Source organism: Ambystoma mexicanum, chromosome 12, assembly GCF_040938575.1.
Source record: "Ambystoma mexicanum isolate Mex_15411 chromosome 12, UKY_AmexF1_1, whole genome shotgun sequence".
Taxonomy (NCBI): Eukaryota; Metazoa; Chordata; class Amphibia; order Caudata; family Ambystomatidae; genus Ambystoma; species Ambystoma mexicanum.
In genome coordinates, this window is record NC_090936.1 from 572779730 (window position 1) to 572797318 (window position 17589).

General features: G+C 46.5%; 1 protein-coding gene across 5 annotated transcripts in view; it reads left to right on the top strand.

Moving 5' to 3' along the window:
• Window positions 1-17589, top strand: part of STX3 (syntaxin 3) — a 404614-nt gene that overhangs the window by 233939 nt on the left and 153086 nt on the right. The gene's annotated exons all lie outside the window — the stretch shown is intronic.

Consider the following 17589-nt stretch of genomic DNA (forward strand, 5'->3'; position numbering starts at 1 on the left):
CATCAAAATGCCAGTCTAGCTACATAACAATTAGAGTGTAGACCCAGAATGGAGACTGCGCCCAAAAGTATGTTTCAAAGTGATTTATTATGCACAAAGAGGTGTCCTTCCTGATGACAAGTGTTTTGGCCTTTCTTGAGGCCTTTTTCAAATCAGGGCTGCTCTACTGAGTTATCAATATGTAGACTATTATAAGACATATTCCCAAAAATAACATTGGAACAAACACAATTAATATAACCATTCTGCAATAACTTGAGAAACGTATACAAGAATGTAATAAAAATGAAAGCATATAAATTTGAAAAACAAGCCAGACAAAAAAGGGGGGTGGTGATAGGGAGGCTACATGGGAAGAGAACCAAAGAGAAGTCTATTAATTTGGAGCATGTTAAATGTCCATGTGTATAATCCAAGAATAGGTAATTAGATGTTACCTTATGGTCTTGTGTGCCCCTAAATACTTTATAAAGCGTATCCGCTCGCCATTGTCCGTGTTAGATCCCTTAAGAACACAAATGTCATGATTAAGAATGTATATCTTGGTTGTAATTTGAAAATGCAGGTTAACTTCGGCATTATTGGATTCTCATCTCTCTGCATTAATTGTCATTATTGTATCTCAGAAGCCTTCTGGGCATAGTTTCGCATCTCGTTAGTATTCAAAATTGGATGTATTCTTTAAGTCTGTCAGATAACGTGATGTTTACATGTTCTTTTGATAATTGCGGTCCGCACATTGTCACGCCGCGTTCCGTCTGTTACAGCCATTAATAATAGAATATCATTTCAAACGAGAGCTGCACTTTAAGGATGGTCTCTTAGCTGTCCGCTATGTTTACGTCTTCGATCGCGCGCTTCCTTTACTCGAGGGGGCGCCAAATGGCGTCCTCTCCCTAGATATTGTTTGCAGGAAAGTTGTCATGGCGACACTCCCAAGAGTCCGTCTTCAGTGTCTAGTATGATAGAGATCAGTGTCTGGTATTGTGGCCATGTTTTGGGAAAGAACTAAACATATGTGGAGCCTGGATGGCCCAATTGTGACGGCGACGGCTATTTTGTTGGTCTCAAGTCGCCGTGCTATTCATAGCTAAATACTGTGTTTTGCCCAAATTGAGGGCATACAGGCAGAGCTTCCTAATGTTCAAAATAAATTTAAGTACAGTCAAATGCCAGGCGGTCTGGGAGATGCCACAGCATTACAGGGTAGAAACCAATATAAATAAAGTCATGATTTGAAATTTAGAAATAACCACAGTTAGTTTAGGCGCCTGGCTTATTTGTGAATAAAATTTCCAAATGGTTGAAATGCTAGTTTAGTCGGTAATCAACAACTATATGTTAAATGATTCATATTTCCATGTCTAATGAATACATGATAATGGAGCTTAGTTGCTGCCTCATAATGGGTACACAAGTATTACACCCCAATTGGGTCATTGGCAGCTGACATTACCAATAGATTATGCTGTGAAGTCATACATGTGTTAAGTTTCTCAGGTGTGTACAAAAGCAGATACATTCAACATTATAGGCAGTTGTCTTAGTGAAAGGACACAATTTCATTGTCCGTGTTCCAACCGAGGACAGTTGTGTTCAGTTTACAAATTGTTCTTGCCTCGGCCTGCCGTAATTTATTTTCTGTTGCCCCCACTTTTTCCTAGTGTGATTCTCTTGAGGCCTATGAATCTGATATTTGCCTTACTGTCCATTTGGGTAATCTTGGGTCTTGACTACCAATCTTGGCTAGGTGTTCTCCTACACGGGTCCTTAATTCTCTTATTGTGCTGCCTGTGTACACCAAATTACAGACACATATGATAGCGTATACAACATACTTTGTTTTGCAATTAATAGATTGTAAGATTTTTAGAATCTTGTTATTCGTGCCTATAAATCAGTTTTCGTGTGTGCGTACTTGCACATTGTGCATTCTCCACATTTCCTAAATCCATTGTTAGGTGATTTTAGCCAGTTTGTTGAATGTTCTACAGCTGGGTCTGGTAGTTCAGATGGGCTCAATTTATTTTTCAAAGTTTCTGCTTGTTTGAAAATAATCCTTGGTTTAGCATCAACATGATTTGCAATGTTCTCGTCCAATTTAAGGAGATACCAATGTTTGGATAGGATTCTGTTCAAGGTTCTATGGTCACTGCTGAATTTGGTGATGAACCCGACTGTTGTCTGTTCGGTCGATTTTATTTTTTGGTACTAAAGTTTGTTCTTGCGTGATCAATAGACTCTTGTCCATGGCTTTTTTTCCACACATTTTTGTGAATAGCCTCTGGCTAGGAATCTTGACTAGTAACATACATTCCTTCTCAAGAGTCCATTGTCTCACCGTTCCTCTCGCTCGGATAAGTTCTCCAGATGGTATGTTCAAAATAGTTGGTCTATAATGGCAGCTTCCTGCATGTAGTGTTGAATTCACTTCTGTCGGTTTTCTATAGGTACATGTTCTGAGTTCATTTTCTTTGACAAATATCGTTAAATCTAAAAAGTTGATAGTTTTCTTATCGCAGATGACTGTGAATTGGATTCCCAATTGGTTTTGATTGATCCTGTTTGTAAATTCAGTAAACTCTAAGTCAGTGCCTCCCCATATGATTAGATGCATCGATGTATCTCATCCTTTTAACAAGTTCCTTTTGATATGATCTGTCCTGGTAGATGTCTTCGAATAGGCCCATGAAAATGTTGGCTAGGGCCGGGGCGTAGTTTGTACCCATTGCTACACCTTTGGTCTGTTTATAGTAGCAGTTGTTAAAGCTGAAGATGTTGCACTCAAGTTAGTTCCAGCATTTCTTTAATCATTTGAATCTGGTGATACATTGATGCAGAGTCCTCCTTAAATGTGTGATCAATTGTTTTAACCGCCCATGTGTGTTGAATCGATGTATACAAAGCTTTTACATCAAGGCTTGCTAGAAGGTGGTAGTTCTTCCATTCTATAGATCGGAGTTTCAGAATTCCATCTGTTGTATCTTTTAGATAGGCTTTCACTTTAGTGGCTCTCGGTCTCAGAATATTATCCAAATATTGCAAAATGTTCTCGGTTGCCCAACCAATCGCACTTAGGATGGAGTCGTCCTTCTGGTATTTTGTCATAGGCTTTATGAACCTTTGAAAGAAAGTACATTACTGGTGTGACTGGTTCCTTAATATACAGAAAACTCTTATCATCTATAAGGATACCCTTATGATGCCAATTGTGTATTCGTTGTTCCAATTTTTGAACTATTTGCTTGGTTGGATTGGAGGGCAATGTTTCGTAGCAGCAGGGGTTTACAAATGTCTTCTGGCCATTTCACGATAATCATCTCTTTCCATAATAACAATATTCCCGCCTTTATCCGCTTCCTTTATTACTATGGAGCGGTCTATAGTTAGGTTGTGGAGAGCTTCCTGTCCCTTGGCACTCAAATTCTGTATTGGTCTTTTCTGGTGTCTCTTTTGGTTCAACCAGTAAAAGTCCTGTGATACTGCCTTAAAGAAAGTGTCTGATATTATCTGGTGGCAGCTGAGGTACAAACTTAGATGTTGGTTTCAGTTCCTTGTTTGGTAGCATATCTGATTTCACATTAAGGTCTCGTAACACTTGGGCAATATCATAATCCGTAGGTTCTGCAATGGATCGAAGTAAGTGTATTTCCTTTATTTCTTTGATACTGAGGTCACTTGGTTGTATTTTTGTTTCTTGGTGGTAGTCAGTTGGAGCTTTAGTGGCAAAACTTTTTTAGTTTTAATTTACGTATGAATTTAAATAGATCTGTATGTATATCGATTTCATTCAGCCTTATAGTTGGGACGAATGAGAGCCCCTTGTTCAGTAGCTTGGCTTCTTTGTCTGTTATTGTTCTTCTGGATAGATTCAAAATAAGATTCTGTCTTATTTGTTCCTGTTGAGTTCTTTTGCGCTTGTTCTGGTGAATCTTTTATTTGTATTTTCTTGTGATCCTTGATTTGTTGGATCGTGTCTCCAGCTTCTGCGTAGCATGAACAGGAAGCAAAGAGTGCTTCCTGGCTCATGCACATGCAAGCAAGAGCTGGAGCACTGACTGTGAAGTGGCCCACTGCGTTTGTATGCGTGAGGAGGCATAATAGCACTTTCCATCGCACATACACACATTTAGTTCCTCAGCTAGCATCCCCAATGGCCTATCCAATAGCGGGGGGGGAGACAAAACGACCCTGGCTTTGCCTGGCTCATTGGATATGCAAGGCTGGGGAACAGAACTGTCAAAAGGAAACCGTGTTTTCCTTGCACAGTTAAAGGCTGCCGAGGCTCCAAAAATCAATAGAGGGAGTGTTCCGTGTTTACACTGGGCTGGCTCCTTGGCCCCTCCATAATGGGTTAGGGGGGCCCGTGGGTCAGAGCCCCTCTCCCATTATGGAGAAGCCACCACTGGTACACGGTATATGAATCTATGCACAGGGTTAGTGTAAGTGCAGATTACATACTGTTGACTTTGAAGTCATGTACATGTACTGCACTGTTAGTGCAGTGATTTGTAACACATCCATAGACATGTCCTACAGTAGAAGGCGACCAGGGTAGCTCAACAGGTTGAGTGACTTGCCAAGATGTTGTATATTTGAAACTGGCTGTAAATCTTTTGCCTATTTGCAATTCCTTAAAACAAAAAAAAACGAGCGTTATAAAATGTGTTGGTTGGGGTGGTAGTTAACTTATATTCAGGGTGAGGGTGGGGAATGTCTGCCCCCATAATGAAAATCAAAAGCTGGCACCCATGAACCCATAGATTAACTTCCTAATGAATGCTGTCAGCGCAATAGAAGCATTTATTTGTGATTAAGTGTGTTGACAAGAATATAACCGCTTTAGAAATGTATCCGGTAATAAAACACAAAGGAAGGGGCAAAAAAATCTAGGGGTATTCGTGTAATAGTCCGACAAAAAAATAAAATTTTAAAGAAAACTAGTGATGGTAAATTTAAGAGCATGTTTCAGTTTGGAAACTTCTTTTTTGTGTTTTTTTTTCTAGAAAAGGGTAAGATGCACATTTGGAACACAATAGTGTGCCCAGCACGCAGGTAGCCTGCTTTTAACAGTGACGGCCCCCACTCCAGTTATATGCATGGCAGATTGATTCCCGTGGTATCCCTTTCAGGTCAGAAGAACAAACTCTGGCTAGGCAAATGGAGCCTGCAAACGCACGAATGACGGCTAAGCGAAGGAGCACCTTTAAGGCTCTTGGAACAAGTTCTTTGCCGCAGGAGTTCTGGGGGGTAGCGGGGGGGGTGGGGGGGGTGTGGAAGTGCAGTCCCCTAATTAGGGGGTGGGGGCAAAGCGGCCAATAGGGGGGGGGGGTTCAATTTCCCACCTATACCCACATCTAGGGACGCCTATGGTTTTGGGTGAAGGGGACAGATTCATTTTTGTTTTGATTACACATCCAGGTGGATTGAATTTGCCTCTGTGCATTCTGTTACAACCAGTTTGGTGCTGAAGTGTTTTTCCGAGATGGTTTACCAGACAGCATTGTCAGCAGATGACAGAAATTTTGAAGGAGAGTGGTATACAACACCACAGAACGACCTTGACCAACCCAAGGTCTAATGGGTTGGTAGAGCATGCCAATAGACTTGTGAAGGGAGTGATTCAATTGGCGTTGGCCAATGGTTTGGATTGGCAGGTTGTATTGACTGATGCTGTGGTTGCGCATAAGGACACTCCCAATAGGTTGACTGAACATGCACCTTTTTGAACTAATGAGCTGGAGGGCCAATGCAGCTTGAGACCTGGACAGTTGGGTGAGGGGTGCAAGATGTTGCTGCAGCGCGGGAGAAGCGGAAGGATGCCACAGCGAGAGAGATTGTGCGACACAAGGAATGTGAGGTTCAGGTGGGAGATTTTGTAAGGGTTAAGAGCCAACATTTCAAGGGGATTGGGTCCTCCGACGTATTCCATATCTGACAGTAATCACCACAGCTGTGCTGCTTTGGAAAATCTTCGGCGTTTGCATCCTGCATCGATGACGTCGATACGCCGCCCTCGAGGACCTCCGCCGACGTCACTGGATGTTATAAGTAGGACGCACGACGCCTGTAGCCTTAGTTCAGTTTTTTACGCGAACGTGTTAGCTTCGGCGATCTCGGCGCGCCTCGACTCTTTGGAGTTTCTGTTCTTTCTCGGTTCTTCGAACCTGTTCGTATTGTGAAAGTATATCCTTTGTGATGTCTACCTCGTCCTCCACCCCACATTCCGGGCTTTAAGAAGTGCGGGGACTGTGGGTCCAAGATGTCAGTGACGGACTCGCACGACGCCTGCCTCTGGTGCCTCGGGGAGGCCCATGACATGGATGATTGTGTCGACTGCCAGTCGCTTACGTCCAAAGCCTTGCGGGAGCGCAAGAAGAAGCTGTCGGTAGGTAAGGTGTCCAAGCCACGGAAGTCGAGGTCTGCGGGGCTTTCGACGGCTGATTTGAGGGGCGACACTCCGCATCATCGTCGGAAGTCCAGTGGGTCTCGGAGTCGGTCCCGCCACTCGTCTGCCTCTTCGAGGCACTCCCAGAAGCGCCGTCATCGGTCGCCTTCCCCGTCCTCATCCGAGGACTCTGCCCGTCGGCGGGTCGCTTATCCCACCAAGCATGCGACGCCGGAGGAATGGGCTTCCTTTGGGAAGAAAATGTTAGCGATTCTTGAATCGCAAGGCACTGGTCCGTCCACGCCTCTGAGTGGGGTCGGTCGTGATCGGTCGAGAGACACCGCTCGCATGCCTTTGGGCTTGGGTGGTCAGCAGGATTCGCGGGAGTGGTCCCGCTCGGACAAGTGGAATCGTTCTCGTCATGCCCGTTCCAGGTCCCGGTCCTCGACGCGCTTGAGACCGTGTGCACCTGTGGTGTCTTCGCGGAAGACGTCGACGCCTGTGGCGCTGAGGTCATCGACGGACTCTTTCGAGGCCCCGCCTCCAAAGAAGTCGTCGACGCCATCGGCGCCCAGGCTGTCTAGGGGCACGCTCGGGGCTCTGGCCTCGAGGCCTGTGTCAACGCCGTTGATGCTGTCGGCACCGCCGCTGTCGGCACCGCCGCATTCGGCGTCGATGCCGAGTCACTGGACGTCTTTCGAGGCTGTTTCGACAGGGGTACTCCGGGGCTCGGTGGAACCCCCTAGAAAGGCTCTGGCCAAGGTCAAGCATGGCTTTGTTGCACATTCTGTGCCTTCATACCGCCATCTTGAGTTTATTTCAGAGGTGTGGATGAGGGCTCTGATGATGGCATGGTTCCTGATACGGTGCCAGACGAGATTCTCTCGGGCCATAGCCAAATTGAGGACCTGCGTCAGTCCCTGCACGACGCCAGTAGGCTGGACACCTCTGCGGAGGTGGAGTTATGTAGGCCTGAGCCTGGCACTCATGCCGACTCCTCGTACCGGCGCCTTATGTCTAGGGTCACCGAGTACTTGGGGTGGTCTGCTCCCCCAGGGGATTTTCTTCGAGGATGACCTTACGGATATCCTCGACCAAGGTCCACCAACTGACCCGATACTGCCGTTCCATATGGCTCTACAGAGGAGGGTGGCGGCGGCTTGGACTGCTCCGGAGAGTCTCCCGGCAGTGGGCAAGTCTTGGCTGCGAAAATGCCGCCCAGCCAGTAGCGACCCCTGCTACTTGACCAAGCACCCCACTCCGGAGAGTTTGGTGGTGCAGGCGGTTACGGCCCCGGCAAAGCAGGCATTGTATCCTACCATCCCTCCTGATAGGGACGACAAGTATTTTGACGGCTGGGCGAAGAAAGTGTTTTCTTCAGGGGGTATGGCGCTTCAGGCTGCCAACTCCGTATGTGCTTTGTCACGTTTCACGCCCACTCTGTGGAACTGTTTCCTTAGCGGCTGAACATATTCCTTAAGGGGACGAACGGGATGGTTTCCTTGCCATGGTTCAGGATGGCAAGGATGCCATATGTGAGGCTGTTCAGTCGGGTTTGGACATGGCAGATTGCGTCAGCCGGTCCATGGCGACGAGCACCGTAATAAGCAGGTTTGCGTGGTCCGGAAGTCGAGGTTTGCTCCTGATGTGCAGGCCCGGCTCCTGAACATGCCCTTTGACGGGGAACATCTTTTTGGCAGCAAGGCTGACGAGAGCCTTGAGAGGTTGCAGACCTCCAAAGCTGCAGCGAAGTCGTTGGGCGCTGCAGTTCGCCAACCTCCGCCTTTTAGTCCTAGGGGACAGCAATGGAGGGAGGGGGTTCCTTTCGTTATTACTCATATTTTGGTAAAGCAAGAGGAGCTGCCACTCAAAGGGGCCACCGTAGGAGTGCCAGAGGTGGAAAACAAGGTACTCGAGGTGTCCAGGCCGCTCGGGCTGTTGCCTCTTTGCCCTCGGGCAACGCCGCAGCCGCTTCAGCTCAGTCATGAGGCCATGTCCCATGGTTAGCTGGTTGGGGGAAGGCTGGCACAGCATCTTGCAGAGTGGCGCACCATTACTTCCGATGTGTGGGTTCTGGAGATCATAACCCACGGCTACTGTCTTCCTTTCCGGCAGAGGCCTCAAGACAATCCACGGGGTAATCTCTCTTTTAACAGTCCGGATCCGCTCCTTGCGCAGGAAATTCAATCCCTGCTGGAGAAAGGTCCCATAGAACTGGTGCCTGTAGTGGAGAGAAACAAGGGATGGTATTCCCCTTATTTTTTGATTTCCAAGAAAGACGGGGGACTGAGACCCATCATGGACTTGCGTGGTTTGAACAAACTCCTTAGGAAGGACAAGTTCAAGATGGTTACTCTCTCTCAAGTCCTCCAGGCCCTTCAACTTCAGGAATGGTTGGTGTCTCTCGACCTCAAGGACCCTTATTTTCATGTGCCGATACACCCAAAGCACTTTCAGCTTCGGGTCCTGCCGTTTGGATTGGCCTCCGCCCCAAGGGTCTTCACCAAGCTCATGGTAGTGGTGGCAGTGCACCTCAGGAAAGGGGGGATTCATGTCTACCCCTACCTGGATGATTGTTTGATCAGGGCGCGCTCTCCCGAGCAAGTCCTGGATCATCTGTCAGTCACCTGCCACTCCCTCCACAAGCTGGGCTTCTCCCTCAACTTAAAGAAGTCCCATTTGACACCAACTCGGAGGCTCCACTACATCGGAGCAGTGCTCGACAAGTCCCTGGGGCAGTGTTTTCCTCCCCAGGTGAGGGCTCACCACTTTCAGCAGATGGTGCACAAGTTTCAGCTTGCCCAGAGTCTCCCAGTGTTCGAGTTCTTGAGATTGCTCGGCCTCATGGCATCCTGCATTCTTCTGATGCCAGAGGCCAGGTTGCGGATGAGATCTTTGCATTGGGCACTCAAGCTCCAGTGGTCTCAGTCCTCTGGCAGGATGTCGGACCCTGTTCAGGTGCCGTCCTCGGTCACCCAGGACCTTCTGTGGTGGGCTGATGAAGGGGGCTCCATTTTGGCTGCCCTGGCCGGAGGTGACGATCGTGAGGGACGCATCCCTCACGGGATGGGGAGCTCATGCCAACGAGTTGACAGTCAGTGGTCGTTGGTCTCCATTGGAGTCCAGACTCCATATCAATCTGTTGGAGCTGAGGGCTGTCAGGCTCGCCCTGAAGGCTTTTCTGCCAACTGTGCGAGGGAAGAATGTCCTGATCCTGACGGACAACATGGTGGCCATGCACTACCTCAACAAAAAGGGGGGGGGGCAGGGTCACTTCCTCTGTGCAGGGAGGCGATGCAGCTCTGTTTCTGAGCAATCCAGCAGGAAGTTTCGATCTCAGCAGTTCATCTGGCTGGAGAAGAAAACGAGACGGCGGATGCTCTCAGCAGGCAGAGCGTGATCTCACACAAGTGGGAGTTGGCTCACGAGATTCTCCTGAAGATTTTCGCCCTTTGGGGGACCCCTCAAGTGGATCTCTTCACCTCCAGTGTCAACCGGAAGTGCGAGAAGTTCTGCTCGCAGGAATTTCCTACAAAAGGAGCCTTAGGAGACGCGTTTGTGGTGGAGTGGTCATTCCCACTGCTGTACGTGTTTCCTCCAGTCCCTGCCATCCCGCAAGTACTGCGGAGGTTACGGAGGTCCGGTTCCCGGATGATCCTCATTGGTCCGGCGTGGGCCCGGAGGACGTGGTACCCGGACCTTCTCGACTTGTCCATTTGCCCTCCACGTCGTCTTCCCTACCGAGACGATCTGCTTTCACGGGAGGGGGGTCAGGTCCTCCATCCAGAGGTCAGATCCCTCAACCTTCACGCTTGGTTTCTGAAAGGTTAAGGTATAAGGATTGGGACCTCCCTGAAGACGTGATGGAGGTGTTGCTCTCTGCCAGAAGGCCCGCAACAAACTCCCTGTACCGTTGGCGTAGGTTCTACGACTGGTGCAGGGTTAAGAATGTGGATCCTTTTGCATGTGACATTCCCATGGTTCTGTCTTTTTTGCTTTTTTTGGCCCACAGGGGCTTGCAAGTGGGTACCGTTAAAGGTTACCTGGCAGTGCTGTCCATATTTCAGTGCTCGTCTGGAGAGTGTTCCTATTTTAAAATTCCTTTAATTTCTCAGTTTCTGAAAGGGCTCACTAATGTGTTCTCTCCGTCACCTTTCCAGGTGCCCGCTTGGGATTTGAACCTTGTTCTCAAATTTCTGATGGGTGCTCCGTTTGAGCCTTTGCATTCATGCCGTTTCAGACTGTTAACTCTTAAAACTGTATTTTTGGTTGCGGTCACTTCCGCTCGCAGAGTGAGTGAGTTACAGGCACTTTCAGTTAAGCCACCCTTCACTGTGTTTCATAAGGACAGGGTTGTCCTTAGAGTTCGTCCTTCTTTTCTTCCGAAGGTGGTGTCGGAATTTCATTTAGGCCAGAAGGTTGTTCTTCCGGCGTTTTAACCTTCTCCACATCCTGGTAAGGAAGAGGAGGGGCTCCATAGGCTGGATCCTAGGAGAGCGTTAAGCTTTTATATTTCACGCATGCCCCAGGTCAGAGTGGACAATCAACTCTTCATTGGTTAAGCTGGAAAGCGTTTGGGACAAGCTGTGACAAAACAGACTTTGTCTCGCTGGATTATTCTGGCTATTTCTGAGTGTTACCGCTTGGCGGGTAAGGACCCACCGGTCGGCTTGCGGGCCCATTCTACCAGGGGTATTGCTGCCTGTACTGCCCTACAGAGGGGTGTCCCTATTAGTAACATCTGTGATGCAGCCACCTGGGCTTCGGTCCATACTTTTTTATGTCACTACTCCCTCGATTCCATCCGTGAGCAGGAGCTGGCCTTTGGCAAGGCGGTCCTTTACCCCGCAATTTGATTGGGCATTCTAAATTTCTGTTTTCTAAATTCTTTTCCCACCTCCTTGCATTGGTACTGCTTTGGGAGTCTGTCATAGACATGGAATACGTCCGAGGACCCAATCCCCTCGAAGACGTTACTCTCTTACCTGGTAACGTTCTTTCGATGGGATGGTCCGACGACGTATTCCATATCGCTGCCTTCCCTGCTACAGAATTTCTTATGCGATTGCAGCTTACGTTTACGCAAGGCTTTGTGTGGTCCGACTGGCAGAAGACTGGTGCCACATGTTCGGGGGAAAAAACTACAACTGGGGCTACGGGCGTCGTGTGTCCTACTTATAACATCCAGTGACGTCGGAGGAGGTAATCAAGGGCGGCGTATCGAAGCAGGACAAAGACGCCGAATATTTTCCAAAGCAGCACAGCTGTGGGGATTACTGTCATAGATATGGAATACGTCGTCGGACCATCCCATCGAAAGAATGTTACCAGGTAAGAGAGTAACTTGATCTTCTTGCAAAAATGATTGCCTGCATTTTGTCCCAGAGAAGTGATCAGAGTGGGTGATGAATACGTGAAATAGTGATGGCTCGTTGTGGAGCAAAAGGAGCATCTTGGTCCAGGATTTGTCTGGAGTGTGGATGTGTTGGTAGGAGCCAGAGCGACCACAGAGTTGGAGGTGCAACTGCATGGTCATACTGGAGTAGAAGTGCCACCTTCTATCGTGGAGGACAGGTCAAGGGTGATTGTGGAAGATGTGGGTGTTGTTGGCATTCCTGGCATTCCTGAGGAGCTTGGGGTTGTTTCTTCCAGGGCCTGCACATTGCCCAAGAGACTGGAGGATTGTTCGCCAGTGATGGGTATCTCGGTTTTCTTTCTTTCCTTCTCCTTTCTTTTATTTTGCTGCTTCTTGTTCTTTCTTCATCCTTGGTTCCTTGCGATCCTTGTGTAAGGGAGAGGGGAGTGTTGTAGCTTTAGTGCACGTGTCGCGCACTCCGTTCCATGTTCTGGAATGGAACAGTGCTGCAGTTGAAATGTTGCTCGTTGAAGAATCAACCGTGCAGTGCCACAGATCTAACTTACCTCAGTGTGTGTATCTCCTTCTGGGGTCCCGTAGCTATATCAAACTTAATGTTAAACATTCTTCTATGGACTTCCGGTCCCCTAATGCTAAAAGTAATGGGATGAAGAAGAGGAGCTCTGAGACAATGGAGATTCAGAATGGCGAAAATTGAAAGGTGCGATCTAGTTGCTGTCGTTCAAAGCGCATGAGCTGGATATTTAAATCCCAAGATGAGGACCAGCTGGAGCGAGTTGTGGTTGAAGCTGATGTGGAAGAAGAGAATGAAAGCGTAGCAGAAGATGAAGGCTGAGGAGCATTTAATGGCCATGCAGGAGGAGTAGCTGAGAAAACTGATGAGATCCGAGGTGCAGAAGCAGCCACAGAGAGGAGCCCCCCAGCAGGAGTCACCCCGAAATGTGAAGCCCAGCTGAACTGCAGATTAGGTGCAGCGGAAAGGAGTGTACTAAGAAGTCGTCCAGCTGATGGAGTGTTCCCGGAGCAGCGTGAAGCAGACCGGTAAAGCCACGGAAGATCAATGGAGCGGTCAACGCTCCCGAAGACGGAAGCGCATCTTACCCGAGGCTTGCAACAAAGAAAGCCGAATGGATGCTGAAGGACTGCTGCAAAGCCCAGCAGCAAAAGGAGCCGCCACAGAAAAACGTGAGTTGCAGAGAGTGAATGCTAACTTTGGGGTGCTCTGTGTAAGAAAGCTGTTTGAAAAGAAGTAATTTTGAGTACCGAACAATTGATAAAGCAAAGCAAAACCTTTTATTTAATGCAGAACAGTTAAAGAAACCAAAGTTAAGTGCCACAGAAGAAAGCTCTCTTCTAGGGAACTACAAGAAGGAAAATACATTAACCAATATTGCTCACAGCCCAGAGGCTATGGGCACATTACCTAAAGACAAACCCTGGGACACGCTCAAAACCAGCAGTACCCTTAGCTAAGAAGTTGTGAGAAAGTCTCAACAAAGCAACAAAAGCATGAAGTCCCTTTTCAGAGATGTAATTTGGGGAACGTTTGTATCTCATATTGCCAACAGCCAAGTGACTGTGAAACTATACTAAAGCGAGAAGGGCGCATGTCTTCCTTTTTGTGATTTCAACTGGAGGAAATTTGTAACCCACACTGCTATAAGTCAAAAGGCCATCAAGAACTCGTGGAAAGATCAATTGAGAATAATTCTTGTACATTTCATTCTCAGTTTAGGGAAAACTGGAATTAAAATGTCTAGTCAAAACAGTATAAGAAAAAGCAGTTGTTGGCCTGACCGCAATCCAAGAGAAATTGGTTTAGAGAATTTTGGATTCAAGATCACCACCAAGTCTGACGTTGGTTGTAAGAGATTTTTCTGGCAGGAGAGTATACCAGGAAAGGGCCTATAGTAGTTAGTCCTGGCAAGTGAGTGGACCAGGAAAGAAGATGGTGATTTGATATCTTTGGGGCCAGAAATATATTTGAAAAGAACCTTTGTTGATTTAAGAGAATTCATGTACTATAGGATGTGTTTAACAAGCAATAGCACTACTTAGACAAGTTGTTTTTTGCTATCCTGATTGTTTCACAATAGTTCTTCTTGACTCAAACACTTAAGTGCTATCTTGACAAGAAGTAGTTTCTTTGAAGAAAGTGTTATGTGCTAACAGAATAATTATATTTGGCTTTGACCCTGTGGTTGAGAAGAAAGTTGATCATCCTTTCAAGAAAGATATTGTGGAAGACATTGACTTGTTTAGAGTGATCAACCAACTGTGATGAAAAGGATATTTGTGACACCTGTTTGAAAGAAAGTGGTTGAAAAAAACTTTTCTATTTCTTTGAACAGACCTTTGTTGAACATAATTGTAATTCAAGCCCAAATGTTTGTGGAAGTATGTGTGACCAGGGTTGTATTGCCGTCCGCTGGATCAATTCAGGAATACTTAAACTACAAAGACTTTTTGTTTAACCTAAAGTCAGCCATATTTTCCTTGTATGATTAATTGTATGCATATGTTTGAGCGCCAGCGATATTTTGGACACAAGGTCCTTTTTGCTTAGTTTGAGTTTGCTAGGCAGGGATCTCTGTATTAGGTTAGAGAAAGTTAGGCGTTTTATCAGAACCCTTTTACTTTGAATAAATGGCAAACTTGGAGAAAACGTTACCTTTGTGTCTGTCTCGCATTTCTGACCCCTCATACCATACAACATGCTGTCCCATCATCTGTGCCCTCAGACTCGAACCTGGCAACTTGGCTCCTGAGGTCAGAGTTTGGTTATCTCAACTTGCCACAAAGATGTATGGACATCCTCAAGGAGGCACGCAAACCTAATACCAGACATTGCTACTAAGATAAATGTATTTTATTTTGTTTTATTACATGCCAAAAACCAAGTGGGCATCGGTGCGTGGGAGACAAAAACACTCAAGACATAACATAAAGCATGAGACGGGAGCTAAAACTTGGGCGGCAGTAAAGTAAGTTGTGATGTATCTATTCAAACAAGTGGGTTTTCAGACCTTTCCTAAAAGCAAGTAGATTACTTTCCAAGCGCAAGTTTGGAGGGAGAGCCTTCCAGGCAATGGATGCAGTCTAAGGGAAGGATTTGCCATTTACTTTCAACCTCTTTTGGGCGTGGGCAATTTAATAACATGGTGTTGCTTGAGCGCAATATTTTGGTAGGCTGATGGATGGTTATCTTTCTCTTTAGGTATTCCGGAGATGTGCCTTAGACTGCTCACTAGTCTGTGCAAAACATGCGATTCTAAATAGATCCACAAGCCTCAGAAGACATATATTGCTCAGCGTAATTGTATTTCTGATGCTTGTATCTGCTTAGATTCACATGAGCCCACCTTTCTGCCCCTCTTGGAGTTGAAGGTACATAGAGATCAAATACCTTACACTTCCTCTCAGTACGCAAACAAAAATTCATGCTTCCTCGTGTCTCCGAAACAGAACAATCAGGAACTTTGATGCGTAAAGGACCATGGGTACTGTGGATGTTTTTTGACTTTTGAAAATAAGTCATGCAATACTCGGACAATACACTAGATGGCAGCCTATGCAAAGCATGTGAATCTAAGTAGCTTATAAGCATCAGAAATAAGATTACGGTGAGTAATGTATGCCATAGAATGACCGTATGCAATTCAAGGTAAGTAAAAAACACTTTGTATTTTTGTAACTTATTCTGTTTCAGGAATAATAGTTATAATACCAACGTTTGCAAGTAAAAAAAAAATGCAACACTTGCATTACTTTCTTCACAGGGGCCATATGCTTTAGCAGTCCTTGCTTATCTCGAAAGAAGGACACTGGTGGTCCAGTGGCCAGCTGTAGGCAGAACAGGAGTAGGCACAACTAGTAAAGTCAGAGTTCCAGAGCATTTCTTCTATAGCAAGTAAGTACAAACTTTGTAGTTGACAAAAGGGTTCAGAAACTTCCTTGAAGGCTCCCTGAATACACACCAGCGTTGGTACTGGGTGAACGGGTATGGGTGAACACCCAAACATGAAATCACCACCATAGCAACACGGGAGCAGCAGAACGACTATGGGTAAGTATTACAGCAAGTCTCACAGTACCTCAGCAGTGAAGATGATGCTGATCAATGCACGCACGATGCAGCAGCTATAAGTCACTGCATTCTTGGTCTTCAGATGAAAGAAAGGATACTGGAACTGATTTTGCATCAACCAGCAAAGGATTCTTTGTTTCTTCCCCAGCTCTGGTTTTGGTGTCCTTTTTAAGACACTAGATGAACAGTTGTTGCCTAGTCGATAAGCCTCGCTTTCTTGGTCCAGCAGGGATGGCTCGTAATGCAGACCGTCTTAAGACCGATTGGTCCTGCCAGTTTAAGGGAAGGAGACGTCCTTTTTTGGAGCTCCTCTGTTGCATGGAAGAAGGTGTCAGCACAGCAGCAGGCATTTCCGGTCGCCAGAAGTAGCTGTAAGCGTCTTCTCTTTTTCCTTTTCGGATTTAGTTCCAGTGGTCGACTTGTTTTCAGCCTCAGAATCTGATCCTTTTATCCAGGAACCCAGCTAATTAGCACTCATGCTACATTCAAACTTTAGAGGGTGGCTGTCCCTCCCAGCTGGAACTGGTTCCCGGCAGGCATGCAAGAAGACAAAGACGAGAGAGGTTTCGACTCCAGACACACTGGAGCCTTGGCGGGCTTCACAATGGATTCCCGCCAGGTCAGGAACCCAACATAAGTATGCTGATGGACTCTCTAGGAAGTATGACCAACTGGAACAAGAGATCCATCCAAGAGTGGATTAAATACTCATGTCCCTTAGCCTGGGTTGGAGGGACGAGTATTGGGGAAGATTTGTCATTTTATGCCAAATCCCCTCTACCTGTGAGACCCCAAGCACTTTTTGCTGGACTTGCGTAGGGGGTCTCGGAGCGGAAGAAATTTGGCATAAAATGAGAAATCAAGTCCCTTGCTTCAGAGTATTGAGACATCCAAGACCAGCGTCTTCGTAAGAAAGCTTGATCAGCGGCCAACGCTGCAAGAGCCCCAATCCCTGCAAAGTGTTTTTAAACACAGCTTGTGGGCAAGAAGCCAAATAATTGATGGTGACAATTATGGTACATCCTATCCCAGTTGGGCGGGTAGAGGCTGACTGATCTGGAACATAACTTGGCATGGAAAGTCGTATCAAGAGACACTTTGCTCCTGCCAGATTTGGGAGGAGTTGAACTCCCTTACGTCTCCCTCTCCTGCCTGATCTCTGGGAAGGTGTAACTGCAGGCAGTGAGGAGGAGCCATCAAGGAGTCTCCAGTCTTGAAACCGCCTCAAGCCTCGTTTTCGTATGTAGTTGTGTAGAAAACCAATACTCGGTATATATCTTGCACTCCTTTTGCTTAAGTCTGTACCTTGCAAAAAATATAAACGGCTCACTGCCACTTTGTCTTTGTGATGAATCAACTTCTGGGGCACTAGTGGTCCAGGGATGAATATTGGTTTCTAAACCATTAATCGGCCCCACCCCTCTAGTACACCAGAAGGGATCTGAACAGATTGGAGAAACGGGCAAATTCTAAACCTTGTACAATTTTGGTAACGTGGACTGAATGGCCGGCTTATCTCTGAAAGATCGTGGATCGTTGGTTAGTTGCAACACAGCCAAAATACAATTACCCAATGATAAAAGGGACTGTCCAGTCAAGGTTGTATGAAAATATCTACTTTATTATTATCACAACAGACAGGTCTAGCACACTATGAAATAAAACCCACCCTGCAAAGGAATGCAGAGGACAGACTGTTTCAAAAAAGGAAAAGTGATGCACTCTGGATACTGACAG